This window comes from Arvicanthis niloticus, chromosome 19 (assembly GCF_011762505.2).
Source record: "Arvicanthis niloticus isolate mArvNil1 chromosome 19, mArvNil1.pat.X, whole genome shotgun sequence".
NCBI lineage: Eukaryota > Metazoa > Chordata > Mammalia > Rodentia > Muridae > Arvicanthis > Arvicanthis niloticus.
In genome coordinates this window covers 43,636,927-43,643,357 of record NC_047676.1, presented here as the reverse complement: position 1 = coordinate 43,643,357, position 6,431 = coordinate 43,636,927, and positions in this window count along the sequence as shown.

Sequence of the window (6,431 nt, the reverse complement as noted above, 5' to 3'; positions counted from 1 at the left end):
GATGTTGGGTGGATATTCTTCAAAGTTGGAGCACACTGAGCCTACTTGGATGCAAACTCTACTTGCTTCTCATTGGTCACCCACTTAGAGAGGATCCAAGGAGGTAGATACCAAATAACAGTGCAGCTATTGGACTGGAGAACAAAATGCACCAAGCCTTTTCTGTTTCATTCTTACTGGGGACTTTGTACTTTGAACAAGAAAGTGAGACTGGAGGTGTGTTCTGTTGAAAGATACTCCACCCAGAAGTACTGATCTGAGACTCTTAGGAAACCTCCAGAATGAAGCTGTACATTGAGAGAGAGACCTTGCCTGTTCTGTTTTGTACTGTGCCTCCTCTGTCTCCTACACTAAAGGTTTTCAAAGCATTTTGTTCTCAATTAGGTAATGGAAAATTTTAAAGTAAGTTTTTTGTTCCTTGCTGTTAGCTGTGTTCCCCCACGTCATGAACTGTTGCTTCTAAAGCATTCTTTTACTTTTAGCTATTATCATTTGACAATGAACCAGGATGAGCCCTTGGGCAAGTGAGATCAGAAACATCAGTAAACAATAAAAGTGAGAACATTACCAATATCCTGAGAATTATAGTTTCCTGGGCATGCTATGAAAGAGGCTGGATACATCATAACGTCAACACGATAGAATTTGCTGGTGTCCACAAGGCATGAACAATGAGGGACACAACTAATACAACATTGTACTCTTTACTTTAGAGGAAAATGAGAATACACAAGAATATTTTTTTCAATTTTTAGACTTTCCTATATTCATGCTATAATCACATAATTTCCACTTTTCTCTTTTCTGCAATTCATCCCAAGTCCCCTCCTCTCCCTCTTAAATTCATGTCCTCTTATTATTGTTATGTGTGAGCGCATGCTCGTGCACGCGCGACACACAAACACACACACACACACACACACACACCCTGCTGAGTCCATTCAATGACAATATCATGCATATGTGTTTAAGGCTAACCAGTTGGGATTTAATAAACTGTCTTGGGGGTTCTTCTCTTGAGAAGATTCTCTCTCTCTCTCTCTCTCTCTCTTTCTCAGCAGCCATTGATTTGTTTGTAGCTCCTTCTTTAGTGTTGGAGCCCTGTGAAATTTCACTCATTCATGTTACCATGTCAGCTGCTATTGCCGTTGTTCAGGTCTTGTTCAGACAATGATTTATTTTAGGTTTCCTGGCTATAGCTTGCCCATTATATGTAAAAGACACTCTTTTGCAACAGATACCTTAGTCTTTGGGCTCTTATAATTTTCTGTCTCCTCTTCCACAATCTTCTCTGAGTCTTAGGTGTAGGGGTTGCATTATAAGTTTATCAGTTAGTGTTGGGAATCCTGCAGTTCGTTGTCCACTGCATTTTGACTCATTGTAGGTTTCTGTAATATTCTCCATCTGCTGCAGAGAGAAACTTCTTTAATTAGGGGCCTCAAGAACATTTATATGTGATTGTAAGGATAAACTTTTAGAATGCAATCAGAAATAGAATTGTTATATTATAATTTGTTCACAGAAATTCTATTTGTTTAGGAAAATGGCAGTAACATATTGTCTTCCAGGGGCTGTGATCTCACCAGCCAAATGTAATTGGCTAGGTTACAACGCAAGGCACGAATTCTCTATTAATCACAATTACAATAAGACAATTACCTTAATTACAATTAGACAATTGTTGGTTGCCCCTCGTATGTAAGTACCACAATTCTATGATGGCACTATCTTGCCATGTTAGTTATTGTTGTGGTTCATGGGCTTTACAGCTGAGTAGAATTATTGATTGCTTTTCTCCCATTTCTACGGCTGTTAATGTCAGAAGAGTGTGTCTGTCTCAGGGTTTTACTGCTGTGAACAGACACCATGACCAAGGTAAGTCTTATAAGGACAATATTTAATTGGGGCTGGCTTGCAGGTTCAGAGGTTCAGTTCAGTATCATCAAGGCAGGAGCATGGCAACATCCAGGCAGGCATGGTACAGAAGTAGGTGAAAGTTCTACATCTTTATCTGAAGGCTGCTAGCAAAATACTGACTTCAGGTAGCCAGCGTGATGGTCTAAAGCCCATGCTCACAGTGACACGCCTACTCCAACAAGGCCACACCTTCTAATCCTGCCACTCCCTGGGACGAGCATATACAAGCAACCATAGCATCATTTCACCTGGAGCTTGTGAACTATCTGGTGTGGGTCCTGGGAGGTGAACTTGGGTCCACTGGAAGAGTAGCAAAGATTCTTAATTGCTGAAGCATCTTTCAAATGCCCAACTTGAAATCTGGCTAAGAACAGACACATTGTCTATTGTTTGGTTCTAGAAGACCTCTGTCTTCTAGAAACATAACTAAAGATCTAAGGAGTGGTATTCTGTTTAGCATTTTTCTAGGAGTCAAATAATGATATTTGAAGGCAATAAAAAGACAGTTTAGATATGTAGGAAACAAACCTTTCTTCTCTTGTGAGTAGTTACTATAAAGTCTGTGCTCCAACCCGGCAAAAGCAAATAAAATAAATAAATAAATAATAAATAAATAGAAGTTATATGTGGGATCCAGGAAATGATGGCTAAAACCCAAGAAAACAATTAGAAAAGCTCCCACACACAGCAGGTGCCAAGATCAATTAGTTTAGTTTGGAGCAAGGACTGGATGATGTCCGATGAGGAGACGTGGACATGGGACAAGAATAAAAATGAAAAGTAGCAATTTCAGGAAAATTAAAGGGTATACAACAAAAAGAAAATGTACTCATGAAATAACACAGTGGCATAATAAATTCTTTACTATTGAATGTATGTACAAAGTACAGAATATTGCGGTTACAAAATAAAATGTAAAGGTTGAAAAGTAACAGATTATTGGACAATAATAGGAGAGAGAGGGAATTCAGGTCAGGGTTCAATACATGATGACAGTTTGTACTACATGAAGGTGCCCAGGTATCAGCACAATGAGGGCTGAGAGCCAACACCTGGGAGACCAAACAGGTTTTCTCTATGAATAGGAGCTGCTAGTCCCGTGACCCATTCAAGAACATCTGTTCCTAATTTATGCAAAAATGCTGTTCGTACTCATAACTGATCTTTGGTGGGAGTGAGAACAGGACACTTTATTTTAGAAAGGTAGAGAAGTACAATTTATTGGTAAAATGTAAAGCGTGAGAGTGTGCTGTTTAATCTTACAATAATAACCAGTAGAAAATACATCTAATTGTGGAGGGAAATGAAAAGAAAATCATGGGCATTAGTCCAACTAAAGTAGCATCTTATCTATTATATTAAACGCCAATAACTCATGCCATAACCATATTAAAGGGACAAATGGCAATGTCTATAAAATATTTAAACATATAAAAGTTACCACTGTACGAAAGAGAAGTGGGGCTGGACATATTCAAGACTGATTATTTCTGTCTTGTTTTGTTCTGTTCTTAGTGTAAGCTGTTTTATATAACCTAATGTTTAAAGTACCTTGAATTATTTTTTTTTATAAACAGGCATTTAAAGCATTACAGTATGTACTTTAAAACCCATCCACTTCCTCTGCCAGAAACTCTTTACTGCTACATTTTAATTCACAGCAACAGAAAAGAGACTAAGACGTAATTCAGGCCCAAGAGAAAGCAGACTAATGGTTTGCCTTCTTGTTTTAGACTCTGCGGCTCTACACACTCATTTTTTAGTGATATTAATTATGCATTTACTAGAGAATATTAGTAAGCAGTACAAGTCAGGCCACACAGTCAGGTAAACTTTGTGTTCTAATCTAGATGCCTCAATCACACTCAACACACACCTACACATTCAAGTATTCAAGTGCATTACACACACACACACACACACACGCATGCATGCACACATGCATGCACATGCCCATGCACACACACACACACACTATTTCAATATATGTTTTCATGGAAAATATTCTTATCATACAATATATTCTGATCACCATTTCCCAAGACCAATTCTCCTGCGATCTTCCCCATTGTCCCACCCTCTTAACTCCATACCTGCCCTTTCTTTCTATCTGTCTGTCTTTAAGAAACAAACAGGAAAAAACAAGCAAAGAGAAAAATTAAGAAGCTACATGTGCTCCCCTACAAACAAAACTCATGGAAACACAAAATCAGAAATTATAATATATAAGCAAAAGACTGGTAAAACACACACACATACACACATACACACACATACACATATTCACACACAAACAAAGTGATGTAAAAGAAAAAGTATACAACAATGTGCAGAAACACCACTGAGTTCATTTTGTTTTGACCATATACTGCTGGGCACAGGGCCAACCCTCCATAGACAAATATTAACATTGCTTGATTCATTTCACAGCTTCCCCTAATGAAATTTGATGTGGCTATAAAGTAAGACATTTTCAATTTGTATGACCCTTGACAATACTAAAGGTAACATTTTGCGTAGAAAAAAAATGTATACAGAATACAGATCCCTAAGAAAACCAGAATCCACTTCATAAAGGCTTAATAATAGCATGGCAAGGTTTCTCAGATACGTGAATAAGTAAAGATTTTACAGGAGTCACAATTTGTATAGCTAGATAATGCCACTTTTTAAATTTTTATTTTATTTTTTTACTTATTCACATTATATCCCCTCTCACTGACCCCTCTCAGTCACACCTCTCCCACAATCCTTTCCTCTCCTCCCTCCCCTTCTCCTATGAGAGGATGAGGGTTTGTACATGTTAGATCCAGGGAGTGGCACTATTAGAAGCTGTGGCCCTGTTGGGGTAGGTGTGGCCTTGTTGGAGTAGGTGTACACTCTGGGTGTGGCCTTTAAGACCCTCATTCTAGCTGCCTGGAAGTCAACCTTCCATTAGTAGCCTTCAGATGAAGATGTAGATCTCTGAGCTCTGCCTGCACCATGCCTGCCTAGATATGGGCTTGATGATAACAGACTGAACCTCTGAACCTGTTAGCCAGCCCCAATTAAATGTTGTCCTTTATAAGGGATTCCTTGGTCATGGTGTCTGTTCACAGCAGTAAAACCCTAACTAAGTCATCCTCCCACCCTGGCCCTTCAAGTCTCTGTGAAACTAGGTATTTTCTTTCCCACTGAGGCCAGGCAAGGCAACCTAGCCAGTAGAACACATCCCATGTGCAGGCAACAGCTTTTGGGATAGTCCATGTTCTAGTTGTTTGGGACCCACAAGAAGGCCAATCTGCACATCTGCTACATAATAGCAGGGAGAATGATGCCAATATTTTGCCTCAGAGAAACGTAGAAGACTTTCAAAACTCCACCTCAACAGAATTATAAAAATGTCTTTAGTTCTGGGATAGAACACACAAGCCAAACTATGCATGTTTAAGAATGATTAAACAAGTTTGCCCTGGTGGTCCCAAGTGGAGCTTCCCCTTCTCCTCAGAAAAGGGGAGGGAGTAATTGGGGGAGGGATTTGTGAGGATGGGACTGGGAGGAGAGGAGAGAAGGGGAACTTCCGTCAGATGTAAAGTAAATAAAGAAAAAAAGAGAGAGAACTAAAATGATGACTGGTTTCTAAAATTCCCATTAGAAGACTTCCTCCCAAGGGTTTGGCACTATCATTTTGGTCTCAGAAACTGAAAAAAATAAAACCCATTATCACTTCAGATGCCAGTCCCTTGGTCATTTGCATGTGTAAATATGCTAACCGAAACCTATCAAGAATGACTTTTAAAATATGAGTCCTGTGTAAATTCAGACAGATACACCCTACCACAAAGAATACTTGCTCATTCTTGTCAGTTGCTGCTTTGTTCCCAAAAGGTAGACAACTTGCATGACCATCAACTGTTGTATGGATAATGAACACATGGTTCATGTACACAACTGTACATTATTCAACTGTTAAGAAAATACGAAATGTTCAGGTAATTGGATAGAGCTGGAAATGATTATCCCGAGTGTGGTAACCAGGATCCAGAAACACAAAAGTTAATGTAACTTAAAAAACATTATTAATAATTTATAGTTCCTATTTAAAGAACATGCATGGAGTCAGCTGCATTACTTGCCCTTGGGTGTGTAGTAAGTAATGAGTTTGTTATAGTCAAAAGCGTAACATGCATTAAAATATTTTTGCACAATATTTCCTCCTGGAAGAAGTATTTGACTTTTAAACAACAGCCTGCAGTAAATTCAAATGCCAGAATCTCCAATTCTGCTGTCTGTTTTTGAGCTTGTATTCTCCTGGGCAGAATAAATAAATATTCAGAGCTGGGTCACTTAGTCCTGTGTTCCAAAGGTAAGACACTGAGGAATAACCTCTATCTGAAATAAATTGTGTATCTTCTCTTGTGTGAAAATTTTTAATAAAATGTGAATCCCTGATTCCACTCTTGGGGTGTGCTATGGAGGTGAGTAATGTGGGGGGCAGAATAGACTTGGCCAACAGCAAAGTAAAATAGGAACCT